Raw genomic sequence first — 21,648 nt, forward strand, 5'->3', positions numbered from 1 at the left:
GGGGGCACAGCACATAGTAAAAGGTATGGGTATTTGAACCTCAACTGGGAAGAAAATCTGTGCCAATAGGGCTAAGGACAATATGCAGGCAAATAGAAAATGGTCCCAAAAGATCCAAATAGGCTATGGGAAATGTCTCTGTATTAGAACAATTTGAAAAAGGTGCTTGTACCAAATGTCCCAAAGGTGCTTAGAAGCAGCCAGTTCTAGAAGAGATAGAAGTGACCTGTGGAGCACAAGAAGAAAGAGAACAGTGCCTTAATTCTAGAAAGCCATGAACACGTTTAATTAGTCTTAAAGTTTGCAACTCACAAAAAGTGAAGAAGAATGCTCTGTTAATACAGTAAAGTCTGCTGAACAGCTCCAGAGGAGTCCTGCTGTGTGTGTGCATCACGGGGTGGAAATACTGGCGGCCGCTCTGATGGATTCCAGCACTTCCTGGTATACTCTGGGACATGCTGGGCGAGAAGATGATGTCACTTCCAGGTGTTCGAGCGGCGGATGTGGCACACATTTGTAGCATATTTGCTCCTTCATAATGGCCTGATGACTTGGATCAATTGTGCAGCAAGTGAGCAGTGCTGGAGTTATTCATTTTTCAAAAGCTTCTGCATTTATTAATTTTATACAGTAGGGATGAGCCAGACACTCCCACGTTCGGTTCGCACCAGAACCTTCGAAGACCAAACGTTCGCGCGAACATTTAGAACCCCATTGACGTCAATGAGACTCGAACGTTCAAATTCAAAAGTGCTCATTTTAAAGCCCCATATGCAAGTTATTGTCGGAAAACGTCTTTGAAAACCCGGGTCTTGCCCCAGGGAACAGGTACCAATGAAAAAAACAACCATTTTTAAAAAAATAATTCCATTGATACATGTTCCCTGGGGCAAGACCCGGGTTCTCAAAGACGTTTTCACAGGCATACTACAGACACCCAGCAGGTACAATATTTAAAGGAATTATTCATTTTTTAAATTTTTTATTTAACCACTTGCCGCCCGCCAATGACATATTGACGTTGGCAAAGTGGTTGTAGAATCCTGACTGGACGTCATATGATGTCCTCAGGATTCTGAGCCGCTGCGCGCCCCCGGGGGCGCGCATCGTGGTGATCGTTGTTGCAGGGTGTCAGTCTGACACCCCGCAACACCGATCTCGGTAAAGAGTCTCTCATGGAGGCTCTTTACCACGTGATCAGCCGTGTCCAACCACAGCTGATCACGATGTAAACAGGAAGAGCCGTTGACAGACGCGAGTAGAGGAGAGCCGATCGGCGGCTCTCCTGACAGGGGGGGTTTGCGCTGATTGTTTATCAGCGCAGCCCCCCCTCGGATCGCCACACTGGACCACCAGGGAAGCCCACCCTGGACCACCAGGGAAGGGCAAACTAAAAAAAAAGTCTGGGGAAAAAAATGTCTGAAAAAAAAAAAAAGCATTCAAAAATAAAAAAGATGCCAATCAGTGCCCACAAATGGGCACTGACTGGCAACATGGGTAAATCAGTGCCGCCCCACAGTGTCCATCAGTGCCACCCCACAGTGTCCATCAGTGCCACCCCACAGTGCCCATCCATGCCCAGTGCCCACCTATCAGTGCCCATCTGTGCCACCCATAAGTATCCATCAGTGCCACCCATCTGTGCCGCCTATGAGTGCCCAGTGCCGCCCATGAGTGCCCATCAGTGCCGCCCATGAGTGCCCATCAGTGCCTCCTATGTTTGCCCATCAGTGCCGCCTATGTGTGCCCATCAGTGCCGCCTATGTGTGCCCATCAGTGCCGCATACCAGCGCCGCCAATCAGTGCCACCTTATCTGTGCCCGTCAGTACTACCTCATCGATGTCCATCAGTGCCATCTCATCAGTGCCGCCATATCAGTGCCCGTAATTGAAAGAGAAAACTTACTTATTTACAAAAAAATTAACAGAAAAAAATAAAAACATATTTTTTTTTACAAATTTTCAGTCTTTTTTCACGGACGACTTATGCAAAAAAATAATAATTCAAATTTCGATGCGGGAACGACGGCCATACTTTAACATGGCAAGTCTATCTATACTCCGCAAAATAGCAGCTTTAACTATACGCCGGAAAAAGCCGACTAGAGACGACGTAAGACAATGCGACATATATTAGCCAACGTGATGTGATATGTTAAAAAGTAAAGAGTCTTAGGTGAAATATAAAATAAGTGATAATATGAGATGTGAATGAATGTATTATTGCAAAAATCTATGAAATTATGTTCCTTATCCAAACATAGGGCCAGATTCACAAAAGAGATTCGACGGCGTATCTCCTGATACGCCGTCGTATCTCTGAGATATGATTGTCGTATCTATGCGCCTGATTCATAGAATCAGGTTACGCATAGATAGCCCTAAGATCCGACAGGTGTAAGTGACTTACACCGTCGGATCTTAGGCTGCAATTCTAGGCCGGCCGCTAGGTGGCGATTCCATTGCGGTCGGCGTAGAATATGCAAATGACTAGTTACGCCGACTCACGAACGTCCGCTTTGCCCGTCGCTCTAAATTTACGTTGTTTCCGTAGAGATACGTCGCGTTAAACTAAGCATGCCCTCTAACCAATGTTAAAGAGGAGTTCCACCCAAAAATGGAACTTCCTCTTAACCCACTCCTCTCCCCCTTACATGCCACATTTGGCATGTAATTTTTTTTGGGGGGGGAGTGGGGGCTTCAGGAGAAGGGGACTTCCTGTCCCACTTCCTCCTTCCGCCGAGGGGCTGCTAAGGCGATACGTCATATCGCCTTTTGGCAGCCCCTCCCTGTAGGCGATCGCCTGGGACACGTGACAGGTCCCAGGCGATCACCTGTCCAATCAAACAGCGCAGCGCCGGGCCGCGCGCGCGCATGCGCAGTGCTGCTCGCGCATGCGCAGTGGGTGCCCGGCCGTGAACCCGAAAGCTGTCACGGCCGGGTGCCCACAGTGACAATGAAGACTCCGACCGGGGAGGGGGGGAGAGGAGCGGACCCCCGGCCGGCGCGTCGCTGGAACGCTGGAGCAGGTAAGTGTCCGTTTATTAAAAGCCAGCAGCTACACTTTTTGTAGCTGCTGACTTTTAATAAACGTAAAAAATGGGTGGAAAACCCCTTTAAGTATGGCCGTCGTTCCCGCGTCGAATTTTTAAATTTCACGTCGTTTGCGTAAGTCGTCCGTGAATGGTGCTGGACGCCATTTACGTTAACGTCGAAACCAATGACGTCCTTGCGACGTCATTTAGCGCAATGCACGTTGGGAAATTTTAGGGACGGAGCATGCGCAGTACGTTCGGTGCGGGAACGCACCTAATTTAAATGGTCCCCGCCCCATTTGAATTAGGCGGGCTTGCGCCGGGCGGATTTACGCTATGCCGCCGCAAGTTTACAGGTAAGTGCTTTGTGAATCAGGCACTTACGCTGTAAACTTGCGGCAGTGTAACATAAATGGGATACGTTACGCCGCCGCAGCGTAGCCCATTTGTACGTGAATCTGGCCCATAGGTTTTATATATGCAAAAATTAGAAAAATGTGAAAAAAACAAGTGTATATAGATTAAATTAATGTTGTGCAGCACTTTATATGGGGGGAACAGTACAGTTACAATACAATTCAATACAGGAGGGATCAGAGGCCCCTGCTACTTAGAGCTTACAGTCTAGAAGGGCGGGCCAAGTGGAACAAAAGGTAACAGCTGTGGGGGATGGTCAGATGGAGAAAATTAAAATAAATTGGTTAGGAGTGGGTAGGATAGGCTTCTCTGAAAAGGATGGTTTTCAGGGATCGTCTAAAAGCTAATAAAGTAGGAGATAATCGGACAGATTGGGGTTCCATAGGATTGGAGAGGCTCTGCAAAACTCCTGGAGGCAAGCATGGGAGGAGGTGATGAGGGAGCTAGAGAGCAGGAGGTCTTGATAGTGGTGACATGGAGATCACTGCAATTTAATCAATAACAACTTTGTACCTCCAGATCCCTAATATAGCAAGAAGATAAACAAGCATTGTTTCAGTACATGTCTGCCAGTTTGAGCTATTCAAAGCAGAAACTATTATGCCATGAGCAGAAGTGACAGAAGCAAAAGCTTTGTAGCAACAATGGGAGAATATGGTACTGTTGCCAACCTTTCTCAAGGTAATTTTAAAGTGGTTGTAACCCTAAAAAAAAAACATGCTCCTGTGCCTTTAGGGCACTGGATATAGCACAGGGCTTTTGTCATGTCAATTGTCCTTTTCTATGTTTGTACAATACCTGGTTGATCTGTTCCTGTCTTCCCCTCTGCAAACTAACCATGTTTACCATGGCTGATGATCTCTGATAGCGTGGAGTGCCTCCATCATCCATGTCCTCAGTGTCTCTGCATCTCCCTCTCTCCCCTTCCACCTCTCCCTGTCATTTCCATAGTCTGTGTGAGAGCCGTCCTCCCCACCCCTCTCTTTCCTGTCTGGATAGAGCAATGCTATTCCCTTGAAGCTACTCATCCTCTCCTCTGTGTTAACAAGTTCCCACCCAGGCCAATTCTGACATTTCTCTCCTACATTTAAAAGTCAGTATTCTTTTGCTAGAAATTACTTAAAACCTCCAAACATTATATATTTATTTTTAGCAGAGGCCCTAGAGAATAAAATGGTGGGTATTGCATTTTTTTATGTCACATAGTATTTGAGCATCAGCTTTTCACATGTAATTTTTATGGAAAAATACACTTTGATTAATTTTTTTGCACACAAGCACTATATAATGACAATTTTTTTGTTAAAATGTAAAAGATGATATTACTCTGGGTAAAAAGACACCAAACATGTAACACTTTAAAATTGCATATGCCTGGCAAATAAGACCAACCTTTGGTACCTTTAAAATCTCTAATAGCAACGCTTTATAAGCCTTTACAAGTTGCTAGTTTTGAGTTATGCAGGTCTGGTGCTAGAATTATTGCTCTTCGCTCTTACCTTCATGGCAATACCTTACATGTGTGGTGCAATCACCATTTATATACAGTATGCATGCGTGACTTACGAATGCATTTGTGTTTATATGTAAGCACCAGGGAGGGGGATTTTTTTTATTATTTTGATTATTTATTTTATGCAAAACTTATTTTACACTGTCTCTAACTTTTTTTTGAAACAACTTTATTGCTTCAGGGTTCACACGGGATGAGCAATCAACCAACCGATCCTCCCATCAATCGATCGACCGACTGACCCTGCCTTAAGTTGATCCTTCCTGCGATCAACTGACAGATCCTTCCTGATATCGATCGATTTCTCCTTGCAATAGATTATTGATCCTTGCTGCAATCGATCGACCAATCAATCCTTACTTTGTTCCTTCCTGCGATCGATCAAATGATCAATTCTTCCTTTGACCAATTCCTCCTTAGATTGATTGATCCTCCCTTGTTTCAATCAATACTTCCTTCCTATCTTTGATCCTTCCTTCATTATTTTTGTGCTATTTTTTGCAATGTTATTTATCTTTTTCCATATAGTATAAAACCTAGTTGATCAAGCCTGTACCTGTTTTCCTGTCTGTAAAATCACTCTGCTTTCTCAGCAGCATCTGTATCTCCCTCTCCCCCCTCGCTCTCAGTCGTTTCCATGGTCTGTGTCAACTTCCCCTCCTGAAAGTAAAACTAAACCAGCAGAGAGATATTCGCCCCTCCCACTGGAGTCTTAAGGATGAGCTCCGGCGTGTTCGCACAGTCCATGTGCAGAGCCCTCCAGGAAGTCGGCACAGCGCTGCGCTAATCACAGGCAGGGAGACATTTCCAGATGCTCGGCTGCAGAGATCGGGAAATATTTCCCTGCCTGTGATTAGCGCAGTGCGGTTCCGACTTCCTGGCGAGCTCTGAACATGGACAAGCCGGAGCTCATCCTTATATAGCAGGGATATGCAATTAGCGGACCTCCAGCTGTTGCAAAACTACAAGTCCCATCATGCCTCTGACTCTGGGTGTCATACTTGTGGCTGTCAGAGTCTTGCTATGCCTCATGGGAATCGTAGTTCTGCAACATCTGGAGGTCCACTAATTGCATATCCCCGTTATATAGGGAGTAAGACCAGCGAAAACCATGTGACTGCACAGTGCACTGCTGGGAAAATTTATTTAGAAAAACAAACACACTGCCATTACTATTGCCCCATAGAAGAACCTATTATGGGAGTTTATTGTGGAGACTTTACAACCACTTTAACCACTTCAGCCTGAGAAGATTTTACCCCCTAATGACCAGGCCATTTTCTGTGATACATGACTGCGTTACTTTACCAGACAATTGCATGGTGGTGCGTCGCCGTACCCAAATAAAATGTATGTTTTTTTCCCCCACAAATACAGCTTTTTTTTGGTGGTATTTGATCACCGTTTTTTATGTTTTGCGCTATAAACAAAAAACCCAGACAATTTAAAAAATATATTTTTTTTACTTTCTGCTTTAAAACATATCCAATAAAAAAAAATAAAAAATAAAATATCTTCATCAGTTTAAGCCAATATGTATCGAAAAAAATCGTATCAAAGAATTTTCGTACGAATTTCGCAACATTAGTGGTCTGCAGCAACAGCCGATTTTATGCGGCAAACAAATTTGAGAAATCACAAAAAAAAAAACTTTCTGATTTTGAAAAAGAAATTCGACCGTGTATGGCCTGCTTTACACAGAGTAGCTAGAGTTGTTGATTTACATGACCAGTCCAGATTAAAGTGGTTCTAAAGGCAGAAGTTTTTTTTTCCCTTAATGCATTATCTGCATTAAGATAAAAAACCTTCTGGGTGCAACTCCCTACTCAGCACCCCCTTATACTTGGCACCTCCGCCCCTCCCTTACCCTCCTCCTCTGGTTTATGTACCCCCTGCAACGGGACAATTTCGACCAAAACGAAAAAACCAAGAGGAGTCAGAGGGGGGAGACGAATCCAAAAGGCCAAGGTCTTGATTGGTACCGGGATTTTTAATCTTAGTGGGGTGACCCTTACTGGAGATGAGATGAGGGTTTTGGACAAAGGCCTAAAATTCGCACCAATACGTAATTTAAATAAATTCGAGACATATGTGAATGTCCAGAAATATGTGAGGAATTTAAATTTGAAAAAATACTTTCTCTCTAATCCTATAGAAAGGACTCTTTCTATGGCTTCTAAGCATTCGAGTCTGAGAAATAAGTCTGTTTTTAATCCCCATAATGCTGATACCAAACATCTGGAAGTTTTTCGGAATTTGGTGTGCAAAGATCTTGATAATCTTAGGATCAAAAAAGTGAGAGACTCTCAGTGTATTCAGCGAGGTATTGTTTCGCTGGAACAACGTAATAACATTGTAATCCGCCCCGCGGATAAGGGGGGTGGTCTGGTGGTCCTCAGCAAGGCCTACTATTACGAGGAGATGGGTAGGTTGCTGGGTGACCAGGATACTTATCTCTTGTTACGAAGTGATCCAATGGTGAAATACAAAAATGAGCTTCACCTTTTGATAAAAGGAGGTAAGGACTCGGGCATATTGAATAAAAAGGAAGCGGCCTATTTAGACCCTTTCCATTGTCGGACCCCGATAATTTATTTTCTTCCTAAATTACATAAAGACGCAGAACGACCTCCTGGCCGTCCAATTGTAAATGGAATTGATTCCGTTACGTCCCGTTTGGGACAATACTTAGACGTCTTTTTGCAGCCTTTGGTTCATAGATTACCTGCTTACCTTCGGGATACAAAGCAAATTATTCAAATCTTGAACTCTATTCCCTGTACAGATAGTACTATATTGGTAACTGCCGATGTAGGCTCTTTGTATACCATAATTGGGCATGATGCAGCCTTGGCATCAGTGGCATGGGCATTAGAGTCCACTGATTTGAGTCCTGAACATACTGATTTTCTTTTGGACAGTTTGAGATTCTGTCTATTGAAGAACTATTTTTGGTTCAATAAGGAATTTTTTCTACAGCAGCGAGGAGTTGCGATGGGAGCCCGTTTTGCTCCCAGTGTGGCCAATCTTTTCATGGCCCACTGGGAGCAGGATGTAGTCTTCCACGACACACCCCCTCAGCTTCTCTGCTACCGCAGATATATAGACGATCTGGTGATGGTCTGGGAGGGCGATATGCCCTCGTTGGAGACTTTTATGGCTAAATTAAATTCCAATGATAAGGGCATTGTCCTAACTTGGACTGTTTCCCCTGACCAGGTGACGTTTTTGGATCTTGAGATTTTTAAATCTGGATCCATGTTGGCTACCAGGAATCACTTTAAGGCTGTAGATCGAAATGGGTATATCCCTTTAACAAGCTGCCATCATAGATTGTGGCTATGCAATATTCCTCGTGGCCAGTTCGTCAGACTCCGTAGGAATTGTGCCTTGGATTCCGATTATGCGGTACAGTCTGAGGAATTGGCCACTAGATTTGTGTCTAAAGGTTATCCTATGTCTTCTGTGAAGCAGGAGATAGAAAAGGTTAAAAACCTGGACAGGAATCTGATTATTATGGATAAACCACCTATGGCTGAAGTGGATAGATCCAATTACAAAATGTTGTTGGATTATAACATCCAACACAAGAAGTTTGAAAAGATTGTGGCCAAACATTGGCCGGTCCTAAAGGGAGATGTGGTCCTAGGTCCGGTTCTTCCAGAACGTCCACAATTTGTGTATAGGAAGGCCCCTTCGCTTAGGGATCGGTTGGCTCCAGGGGTGATAGATCCACCTGTCATCCCGAGACCCAAACTTTTCAATTTCCTATCAGGTTTTTACGCCTGTGGCAGATGCGCAACCTGTAAACATGCCAAACATAATATCAAGAAACGGAAGTCCTTTGTTTCTAATATTACCGGAATGGAATATCCAATCAAACAACTAATTACCTGCTCGACCACTGGCGTGGTGTATATGCTTGAATGCCAGTGTGGATTGCAATATGTCGGGCGTACCTCACGTGAATTGCATGTGAGGGTTGGAGAACATATTAGCAACATCCGACGTGGCATTAGGACTCATAGTGTTTCTAAGCATTTTAGGGAATGCCATGGTAGAGATCCTAAAGGCCTGAAATTTTGGGGCATAGAAAAGGTCACCAAACATTGGAGAGGAGGGCATTACATACGACAGTTGAGCCGTCGTGAATCTTTTTGGATCTATGAAACCAAGGTTTCGGCTCCATTAGGCCTCAATGTTGAGTTCGATCTCAATTGTTTTATCTCTAATCGATAATTTGTATTTTTCAATTCTTCAGTATTTGGGGAATTTTAGTATTTTTATTAATTTTTATTAATTTTAATAATTTTAATATTAATTATGTATAAACATATATTTTTACCTTTTACATTTCATATGACTAGGTTTCTGTACATAATATTGTAATTAATTTTACATACCCATTTCTGTATTTAAAGGTATTGAAATGTTAAGGCAATGTTATCTTGCCTAGAATATATTGTTAATATATTCTTATATTTTTAATGTTTTCTTAACTACTTGCCGACCGCCCACCGTCGTTATACGTCATCACTTTAGAGATGAATATCTCGGTAACGGTAGCAGCTGCTGCCACAATCGAGATATTCATCTCTTCTGTGGGCGGCCGTGTTAACGATAATGGCGGTCTCCGCGGCGAATCCGCCGCGAGATCGCCGTTATCGGTGGCGGGAGAGGGGCCCCCCCCCCTCCCGCCGCTGTTCCGCGCCCTCCGCCGCTTACCGGAGCCGTCGGTAGCGGCGGAGGAGATCGCGACCATCCGGATGGTGAGCGGGGACGAGACTGAAGGAAAAATCTCCTTCGCCCGTCCCCATAGCTCCGCTGGGCGGAAGTGACGTCAAAACGTCAGTCCCGCCCAGCGTCTTAAAGAAACATTTTTTTTTTTGTCATTTGAAAAAATGACATTTCCAAATTTTTTTTTTTTTTTTTTGCATTTAAGCCTAAATATGAGATCTGAGGTCTTTTTGACCCCAGATCTCATATTTAAGAGGACCTGTCATGCTTTTTTCTATTACAAGGGATGTTTACATTCCTTGTAATAGGAATAAAAGTGATAATTTTTTTTTTTTTTTTTTTTTCAGTGTTAAAAATTGTAAAATAAATAAAAATAAATGCGAAAAGCAAAAAAAAAATGTTTTAAAGCGCCCCGTCCCGACGAGCTCGCGCGTAGAAGCGAACGTATACGCGAGTAGCGCCGACATATGAAAACGGTATTCAAACCACACAAGTGAGGTATCGCCGCGATCGTTAGAGCGAGAGCATTAATTTTAGCCCTAGGCCTACTCTGTAACTCAAAAAATGCAACCTGTAGAATTTTTTAAACGTCGCCTATCAAGATTTTTAAGGGTAAAAGTTTGACGCCATGCCACGAGCGGGCGAAATTTTTAAGCGTGACATGTTGGGTATCATTTTACTCGGCGTAACATTATCTTTCACAATATATAAAAAAATTGGGCCAAATTTATTGTTGTCTTATTTTTTCATTTAAAAAAGTGATTTTTTTCAAAAAAAAGTGCGCTTGTAAGACCGCTGCGCAAATACGGTGTGACAAAAAGTATTGCAATGACTTCCATTTTATTCTCTAGGGTGTTAGAAAAAAAAAAATATATAATGTTTGGGGGTTTTAAGTAATTTTCTAGCAAAAAAAAATGGTTTTGTCTCGTAAACACCGACTCTGAAAAACAGGCCCGGGGCTAAAGTGGTTAATATGCTGTTAATTACACTGGACTTATCCGCTAATTTTAGTGGTATTTTCTGTTTGTTAATGGCGAGGCGATCGTGGCTGACGTCACGTTTTACAATGATTTATTTATCTCTAAAGTACCTGCTGGTCCTTCTTTAATTAGGTGGACCGTTTATCCTGTGCATTAAAAAAGCTACAGCTTTTTAGTTGCCTTTTGTTTATTGGGCACTAGATGGCGCAGGTGAGCAGGGAATTAGTGTGGTGTGTTGCGATGGCAACCACACACTATTTATGACGTTGCGGGACGTTCACGTTAGCCTCTCTGACCCCACGCTGAGGAAGTTCCGCCCATAGGAACGTAACGCGTACGAGGGGGAGGAGCTTCGTGACGTCACCCGCGCTCGCCGACCCAACGCTGATGTGTGAGCTGTGTAAAGACTCGGAAGCCTTGGAGCTCCGTTTATGCTGATACGCTTCACACTCGGCTCTGAGTGTTGTAAAATGTGAGTTTACTTTGGTCTTTTTTTACTTATTAAATCCAGTTTGAGACAGAGAGCACTAGTCTGTTCCCTTTTTGTTTCATATATTTCTCTGTGGTCGTTGGGAGTATTGAGCTGTCTGCTGCCTGCTGGTAACCTTTAAAGCTTGGACGTGTCCTTACACTTACCTTGGAGGTTTTTCAAAAGTTTTGTGACCTAGCCATGGTCGAATGGCTGAGGTGAGGGGCCATCTTTTAGCTATTGGTGAAGGAACCTTCCTGTCGATCACAGCTTTTTGAGATTCAATCACAATCAGTCACTTCATTATTTGGAGCACTTTTGGACTTTTTTCACTGATGCACTTTTATGGATTTCTTTTTGTGTTAATATTAGAGTTATATATATATATATATATATATATATATATATTTATATATAATTTATATACATTATCTGATCATCAATTGTGTTATTATTTAATTTTATATGTTTTGCGCTGCACTTTATTGTTATTGATCCCCCTTATACTTACCTGAGACCAATCTCGATCCAGTGATGTGCATGAGAGCAGCAGCTCTTCCTGGTATCTCTCTCTTTATTGGCTCACACAGCAGTGGGAGCCATTGTCTTCTGCTGCTGTCAATTACAGTCAGTAAGCCAATGAGGAGAGAGTGGGGGTGGGGTCAAACCATTCACAGGAAGGTGGCTCAGGAGAGAGCCTGTTTGAGGGTCTCCACATTACAGGGCTTGCTATTGGGGGCACTCGGCAGGGTGGAAGGCCCCATACACACGAGAGGATTTATCCGCGGATACGGTCCAGCGGACCGTATCCGCGGATAAATCCTCTCGAGGATTTCAGCAGATTTCTATGCGATGGCGTGTACACACCATCGCATTGAAATCCGCGGCGAAATCCTCTGGCGATGACGTGTCGCGCCGTCGCCGCGATTATGACGCGGCGACGGGCACGACGCTGTCATATAAGGAATTCCACGCATGCGTCAAATCATTACGACGCGTGTGGGGAATCCTGGACGGATGGATCCGGTGAGTCTGTACAGACGAGCGGATCCATCCGTGGGATCCGATTCCAGCAGATAGATATGCTGTGCATGTCGACAAATATTTATCTGCTGGAATTCGGAAATATCCGCGGATAAATATCCGCCGGAGTGTACACACCATAGAATCTATCCGCTGAAACCCATTCGATGGGATTTATCTGCGGATAGATTCTATCGTGTGTACGGGGCCGAAGAGTCAGGACTGCTAGTGGGGGACCCAAAATAAAAAGAACCAGTGCTGCTCTGTGCAAAACTATTGTACAAAGCAGGTAGATAAATATTGGTGTATACTCCACCAGGATCCCTGCCTGACCAATGTTATCCCAGAATGCCCTAATGTCATCTTTCATAGACCTAAGAACTTGAGTGGGGTATATTGCCCCAAGTAGAGTTTGTAAACTTTAAACTGCAGTCAATCAGTGTTGGAGCAGTTTGTTTGACCAAAAGGGCAGTTTCAGGTGTGGGGTCCCCAATTGTGGAGCATGCCAGTACATATGGCATAGAAAGGAGATTACAGGTACTGATGGTCAAATCCATGCCATTCGGCAATTCATCAACTGGATCAGAATTTGTAGTGTATGGCCTGCTGTGCCCCTGTGGCCTTCTTTATGTGGGCCATACAATACAGACCCTATGTATACGGTTTGGGTAGCACAAAAGGAATATTCTCAAAGGTTTTGACAAACATTCATTACCTTTTTTTGGATAAACACGACCAAAACCCTTCTGGTTTGAGGTTGCTCAGTTTAGAGCAGTGGTTCTCAACCTGGGGTCGGGACCCCCTTGGGGGTCGAATGATGATTTTCCAGGGGTCACCGAATCCTGGGCTGTTCCTGAAGCCCGCATCACTCTGCCCGCCTTTTTGCTGCCGCCCAGCAGGGCTTTCCTTGGAGCCTGTGGCTGCCCATCTGGGCTGTTCCTGGAGCCCACAGCCACCCATTCAGTTCACGACATGGCTGGGGGGCAGAGACTAGAGGTCACCTGACTGATGAGGAATGTGAAGTGGGAGGGGCTGGAGGAGACACTATCTCCTGATTTCAGCATAGGTGTCACTGCTGTGAGACACCACAAAGTCGGAGACAGTGAGTAACACTGCCTGTAATTAGAGTTTCCATTAAAAGTCTCCACTACAGTTCTCAGATCATCAGATGATCTTGATCAAGAACACCTAAGTTGGCTGATCAGAACTCCCCCCAGCACTGCCACTCATCCCATTCCCCCAGCACTGCCACTCATCTCATTCCCCCCACCCACCAAGGAGTAAGAGAAGAAATAAAAATAGAGAATACATGTAAGGGTGAGGAAAAGAGGGGGAGGAACAAAGAAAAAGGGAGAGAAAGAACAAGAAAGATGGCTAGAGAGGGATGGGGGGAAAACAAGAAGTTAGGATAGAGAGATAAAAGGGAAAGAAAGGAGAACAAAGAGAAAGCGTGGTACATCCTAAAATATACCATAAGGGGTTGTAATACCGTATGAGTGAAAGGGACTCAGGGAGCGCTAAATGTCCGTGGGTTAGGGGAGCAAATTACTTGTCTTGCCTTGGGTGCTGACAACCCAACGCTACGAAAATAATTTTACTGTTAGGGGTCCCCACAACTTGGGAATTTTTTTCAAGGGGTCACGGACCTAGAAAGGTTGAGAACCACTGGTTTAGAGGTTATGAGTGAAGATGCTGACACTGGGCGGTGGTTTCGAAGGCTTCGGATACATTGCTTGGGAGCTTTGTCACCTAGGGTTTAAATGTAGGGCTAATTGTCCAGACCCTTATGTGACCCCATTATTCTTGACCGTCTCTTTCTTTTTCTCCAAGTAGTTAGTTTATCCCTTATTTTCTTCGGTACAAATAATCTTTTTATGATACAAATTTTCTATATTCCTATGAATTCTGTTTTGTTATCATCCATTTTTTTCTGTATACATTTGGATTTCTATCTATATTTAGTTGCTTTTTTCTTTCAAGTATTTTTTTAATTAATTCTAAATATTAATTTCCATTTGTATTGTTAACTACTTGCCGACCAGCAGCCACAGTTATACGGCGGCAGGTCGGCTCCCCTGCGCGAGAGCCCGTAGCTCTACGTCGGCTTTCGAAGCGCCCCCCGCTCGTCCCTGACTCCCGTGCGCATGCCCGGCGGGCGCGATCGCTGCCGGGCACCTGCGATTGCTCATTACAGAGCAAGGACCGGGAGCTGTGTGTTTACTGGTCCTGTCAGGGGAGAAATGCCTGACCGTCTGTTCATACAATGTATGAACAGCGATCAGTCATTTCCCCTAGTGAGGCCACCCCCCTACAGTTAGAACACACCCAGGGAACATACTTAACCCCTTCCCCGCCCCTAGTGTTAACCCCTTCACTGCCTAGTGGCATTTTTATAGTAATCCAATGCATTTTTATAGCACTAATCGCTATAAAAATGCCAATGGTCCCAAAAATGTGTCAAAAGTGTCCGAAGTGTCCGCCATAATGTCGCAGTATCGAAAAAAAATCGCTGATCACCGCCATTACTAGTAAAAGAAAAATATTAATAAAAATGCCATAAAACTACCCCCTATTTTGTAAACTCTATAACTTGCGCAAACCAATCAATAAACGCTCATTGCAATTTTTTTTTTTACTAAAAATATGTAGAAGAATACGTATCGGCCTAAACTGAGGAAAAAAAATGTTTTTTTTTATATATTTTTGGGGGATATTTATTATAGCAAAAAGTAAAACAAAATATTTTTTTTCAAAAACCTTAAAACCGCAGAGGTGATCAAATACCATATTTCACACAAACTCTATTTGTTAAAAAAAAGGACGCCAATTTTGTTTGGGAGCCACGTCGCACGATCGCGCAATTGTCAGTAAAAGCGACGCAGTGCCGAAACGCAAAAAGTGCTCTGGTCTTTGACCAGCAATATGGTCCGGGGGTTAAGTGGTTAATATCATCATTGTTGTATGTAATATTGGTTAATTAGTATACCTTTAGGTTTTAGGTATACGTTGAGGGTCGGCCCAGTGCTTTATATTATCATTATTATTAGTATTAGTATTATTATAATTTTTTTCATATTTTTCTTTACATATATATCTATATACTGTATATATATATATATATATATATATATATATATATATATATATATATATATATATATATATATACTAGGGGCCAGATTCACAAAAGAGATACGACGGTGTATCTCAGATACACCCTCGTATCTCGGATTTTTACTAGTCCTATCTATGCACCTGATTCATAGAATCAGATACGCATAGATAGGGCTAAGATCCGACAGCGTCACACTGTGTTACACTGTCAGATCTTTTTTTTTATTTAAAAATGGCGCCGGGGGCGTTCCCACTGATTTACACTGAATAATATGTAAATCAGCGAGATACGCGAAATTCACGAACGTACGCGGACCCGACGCTGTGTTCTTACGTCGTTTCCGTAGCGCGGTACCCGTCGTATACTTACCCATGCTAAAAGCAGGGGTAAGTATTGTTAAGTATGGCCGTCGTTCCCGCGTCGATTTGTATTTTTTTACGTAGTTTCCGTAAGTCGTTCTCGAATACGGAACTACGTAGTTTGCGTACGCATCGAAACCACTGACGTCCTAGCGACGTCAGTGGGAGCAATGCACGCCGGGAAATTCCCCGGACGGCGCATGCGTATTTAAATCGGCGCGGGAGCGCGCCTGATTTAAATAGTACACTCCCCCAGCCGCGGAATTAGAATTCCGCCGGGGGAGTTAGGATCCGCCGTCGCAAGTTTGGAGGTAAGTGTGTTGTGAATTTGACACTTTCCTCACAAACTTGCGAGGGCGGATCTTAATTCACATAGGTTACACGGATCTAAAGATCCGCTAACCTTTGTGAATCTGGCCCTATGTATATATTTTTTTTTTTTCAAATGTATTTACATATTTTTACTTATTAATGTTTAATATTTATTTACCATCTTTTCAATATTTGTAAAGTAAACTTTAGCTCAGGAAACACATGTAGGTGGATATATAATTTTTTCTGCACAGCAGTATAATTATTTCCAGTGAAGCTCATCTAAATACTTAATAACTTTTAGATTTAATTATTTTTTTATATGAATATGGAAATGAAAGGAAAAACTCATATGATAATAACTTGTTCTGGTGTGTAATCTTTTTTCTCTGCATTCAAGTGTGTGAGTGTGTTCTTTACATTCAACCTGTAACATTTTAGGGCAATGTTAATTAGTGTTCCCTTTTGTCTTATGAGCTGTAAGGTAATAAATGCTCTGTGGTTAGCAACGTGGAGCAATCTAGTTACTGTTTTGTATAATAACCCTTGCCTGAGAGTTCCTGTCTCTAGGAGTAGAAAATTGAACACATTGATCTAACCTTAATTTCTATGCTCAGTGATTCCAGTGAATGTAACAATTAATCAAGAGTTGAAGAAACATTGTAGTGTATTCTAAAATGAGGTTGGCCTACATACAAATGATTGCAGAGACATTTCTTATTTAAACTCTCAGTAATCAGACTTTTGCAATTTGAGCAGAGTTTATCAACATATATACCTCCATTGCATGTGAGATGTTAATGCATGCATATTTATTTGTAAAAGGATATTGTGCTTGCCTGCTTTCTGGGTAGGGCAATACCACATGTAAGTCAGAGAAATCTTCAGATAGAACAAGAATCCTTAATAAACTGATATGTGTAAGGTATGTGTATTTGACATGATTTACTTTTTAGGCCTCATGCACATTGGACATAAAAAAAATGCTGAATACACAGGCTTGTGGCATGTTTTACCTTTCAGCCTGTAGTAGCAACTCTATGTTAACCTATAGTGTCCATGCACACATGGGCATTTACAGATTACAAGGAGGAGCTTTCAGGCAGAAAAAAAACAAAAAATGCTTGAATCACTTAAATGCAAGTAAATGCACCTAAATGTAGCATTTATGCACGTTCAGCATTTTCTGTTTCATTGTTTTTATTTAGAATTTCAATAAAAAAATTAACATATAATATAGTACAGGAAAAAAAATCTGTTACATTAACAATTATTATGCACAAATACATTGTAATAATAGGTTAGGTAGACTATAAGTCAAAGCAACTCAAGATCTCAAATATATGTATGCGTATAGATGTTTAAATTATGAGAATATGTATATGTAGATAACTTTCAAATGCAATAAAAAAAGATTTGAGATATTAAAGAAGTCAAGAATATATTAATTGAAATGCATACCCAATATATAAAGAGTCTCTAAAATGTATCCAATAAAATATGGATGGGTTTTTATATGTCATCCTAATTTTAAAAATATGTGTCTCATCAGGTCCAACTGAGACCCTATTAGTCCATAACAAAAGTTAGAAATAGGAAAGGGAAGAGAGAAAGAGATAAGAAAGAAAGAAGTTCAGCATTTTTTAAGTGTAAATGTATTCTAGCGACAAGAAAAAAATATCCTTTGATAACTCACAATCCAGAATTTCCGGCAGTACAGGAAGTTTCCAGTGACCCAGCCCCCTTGTATTCTGTGTAGAGGCTGTGTGTAGCTTATGCTGCCATGTCCAAGAAGGAGGTTTCCCAAACAGTTCATTGCTGCAGTTCAGAGGGCATATTTGATGGCATGTAGCCTGGTATGATTCAGGGGGGGGGGGCATTTGCTCTTCCCCTACCTTTCCTGACCTGTTAGGTTGCATTCTTAGCTAAGGGTCTGGTATAAATTTTGGGGGGATCCATGCCTTTTTTTTTAAATATGGCGTAGGGGGTTTCCATCAGAATCCATACCAGACCCGAAGAGCCTGGTATGGATTTGGGGGGGACCCACACCTTTTTTTCCAGTTTTAAATTTTTTTAATTGCCGGCAATTGTTTTTTACTTTCAGCTGACAATTGATGACTCATCGGTTGTTAAGGGCATGGTGGCCGCCTGCTCCTTAACAACCAGGTTGTTTACTAGTTGTTAAGGATGGCGGCGGCTGCTGCCTTAAATATCGCATGCTGGGAACATTACTTGTTTTATGCAGTATTTATCGAACATTTTTGCTTCAAGGGGTAAATACTGCATAAAGCAGTAGTGATTGACATTTTCAGGATCTCATGCGGTATTTGGAAAAACACCTAAATACCACATGCAATCTGGTTCTGTGAATGGAGCCCAATGTCCTTGAAGTAAATCCAGCATCAATCACAATTAACGCTGCCACCGACCCCCAAAAAAAAAAAAAAAAAACAAGTCAGCACACTTGCCTTCTAACGTTTGGCATGTTGGGTTCCCACTGATGGTAAATAGACAAAGGGATGGGGTGGCCCCATCACTTTTCTTATTTACTGTCACTAGGCACCTGCCGACTGACAGGTCCGGGTCCCAGTGCCGGTGGCATTGTTCATCGTGATTGATGCCAGATTTACGGGGTCACCCATCCACGTCCCTGGGTTACCCCCGGCTTTCTCCTTACGCAAGGACATGGACGGGTGACCCCACCCCCTCTTACACTTCATGGGGGTTTCGTGTGGAGTGGAGACTGGAGCATCGCTGGAGAATGGATCACCACGAGACATCGAGAATGGATTACAACGCTGGACAAACTGGATTACATTGTTGAAATTTTTTTTTTTTTTTACTTTTAATAAAGGAATTATCCCAACTGTGTCTGTGTGGTTTTTTAACATTTTTGACACATTCTTTTGTGAAATGGTAGGGGTACAATGTACTCCATTACCAATTCACATAGGGGGGATCTGGTGGTCCCCTTTGTTAAAGGGGGCTTTCAGATTCTGAAAAGCCCCCCACCCACAGACCCCCACAACCACCGGGCAAGAGTTGTGGGCATGAGGCCCTTGTTTCCATCAACATAAGGACATCCTCCCCATGTCGAGGGCATGTGGCCTGGTACGCTTCAGGACGGGGGGCGCTCTCTCGTCCCCCCTCTTTTCCTGCAGCCTGCTAGGTTGCGTGCTCGGATAAGGGTCTGGTATGGATTTTTGGGGGAAACCCCATGCCATTTTTTTAAATGGCGCAGGGTTCCCCTTAAAATCCATACCAGACCTGAAGGGATTGATATGAAATTTGGGGGACCCCCACGCTTTTTTTTTTTGGATTGGAGTTCCCCTTAATATTCATATCAGACCCAAAAGGCCTGGTAATGGACTGGGGGGACCCCTGCTGTTTTTTTTTCAATTACTTTGATCTGTATTGCCGGGACCCGACAATTCATGAATAGCCGCGAGTAGTTTTAAACTACTTTTTTCCTTTAGAAATTACATTTTGTGCAGGGGCAGTTCTAAACACGGGAAAAATGTGCTACTTTACAGGCATACTATACAAACACCCCAGGTACGAAATTTAAAGGAATATTTCACTTTTATTGTTTCACTTTAAGCATTATTAAAATCATTGCTCCCGAAAAAACTGCCATTTTTAAAACTTTATTTTTGCATTGATATATGTCCCCTGGGGCAGGACCCCAAACACTTTTTATGACAATAACTTGCATATTAACCTTTAAAATTAGCACTTTTGATTTCTCCCAGACTTTTAAAGGGTGTTCCGTGGCTTTTAGAATTTGCCGCGATCAATTGTTCGCTGTTCGCCGAACGGGCAAACAGGCAATGTTTGAGTCACACTCATGTTCGACTCCAACATAAAGCTCATCCCTAGTGGCCAGGTATGGTTCAGTAGGGGGGCACACACACATGTTTACTTCAAACCCACCAACATCATTGAACTCTAGTGACCTCCCCATCAGCCACACATGGAAGATATAAACAGTCTCAGGCTTTAATGTTCAAGCAGATTAGGTATCTATATAAGACATCTATATATCCATCTATCTATTTTTTACATAGTCTATAGTCTCAAGTTTCCTGTAACAAAAGAATGAGGAGACAGTAGGCATGCACGAGGACATGGGAGTACATATGGAGAAGCAATGTCTTAAGTTGTGTAAAGGATTGTGGGTCTCCTTGTGGAAGTATGCCAGCAAAACAAAGCACTGGCTGAACAGGATCTCTTTGCGGAGTCAAGGGATGTGAGGGCTATCTCTTGCCAGCATATCTGGTATTAACTTGAAGAGCTTGGCAGGGATCAAGAGCTGCAGGCCAGGAATGCAATTTCTATGTACCTTGCAGCGTGCAAGTCTGCAAAATGCAGCAGTCTGCCAACAGATGTGTTCACTCTTTTGCTGTTTCACCTGCTCCTCAGGGTTCACCTGTATACTAACCAGCAGTGTCATGTCCCCCTGCTTCTTACCCCACAGACACAGCTTCTCCACACCTCCCTCCTCCTTACCATCCCCAGGCCCCTTTGATTTCTTACAAGGACAGCTTTCACTCTCAACCCAGTTTATGAATTTTATATTTTTTCATGTTCTACACCTTTGTCCATTGGCCACATTTTGTGGCCATTTTTCTTGCTTGGAAAAAAATGTTTTGATATATATTGCAAATAATAGAATTTTTTTTTCTTTCAAATTGCTTGTTGTCATCTATTTATTTCCAAGAATGTGCCAGCTGCACTGCAGCAAAAATCTGGATACCGTTTCATGCTGTAAGTTCAGTATTTTGCATGCCAAAGTTCCAAAGTTTGTAACGCATGTTTCTCTGCATTACCAACTATGAAACTCTGCCTTAAAAATTACTAAACTGTGGACATGGAGTTGAGTATTTAATAAACTGGATACCTTTTCATCCTTTGTAAGCCAGAGTTTCATAGTTTGTAAATGTAACATTTCTCTGCTTCACAAACTATGAAAATCTGCTTTACAAACTACTGAACTATGACTGCCGAGTTCAGTATTTTGTAAGTCAGAGTTCTGAAGTTAGTAACTTACTTTTTAAATTTTTTTTAGAAACTACGGAGCTCTGGCTTACAAACTCCTGAACTGTGAATGCTGAGTTCACTATTTTGTATGCCAGAGTTCCATAGTTTTTAACACACATTTCTCCCTGTTACAGACTACAGAACTCTGCCTTACAAACTACTGAACTGTAAATGCTGAGTTCAGTATTTTGTAAGTCAGAGTTTCAAAGTTTGTAATGTACATTTCTCTGCCTTACAAACCATTGAACTGTGAATGTTAAGTTCAGTATTTTGCATGCCAGAGTTACATAGTTTATAACATACATTTCTCCGCATTACGAACTATGAAACTATGCCTTGCAAACTACTAAACTGTGAATGCTAAGTTCAGTATTTTATAAGCCTGAGTTTCTTGAGTTTGTAACTCACATTTCTCTGGGCAGGGCTTAGGCAATAACTAAATATTTTCTATTTGTGGTCAATGCCCACAGTAGGGGTGCATTAGGTTCTCAGCAAGTCCAAAAGCCTCATCCACCACAATGACAGTGGCAGACTCAACTCCATTGTGCATGGGAGGGGCCTTCTTGGGGGAATCTGGAGAAGTCCTTCAAATATCTGGCAACCCATTGAAGACCCTCGACTCATTTGCATAAGATGCCCTTCGAACTC

Source organism: Rana temporaria, chromosome 4, assembly GCF_905171775.1.
Source record: "Rana temporaria chromosome 4, aRanTem1.1, whole genome shotgun sequence".
In the NCBI taxonomy this organism is placed as follows: domain Eukaryota; kingdom Metazoa; phylum Chordata; class Amphibia; order Anura; family Ranidae; genus Rana; species Rana temporaria.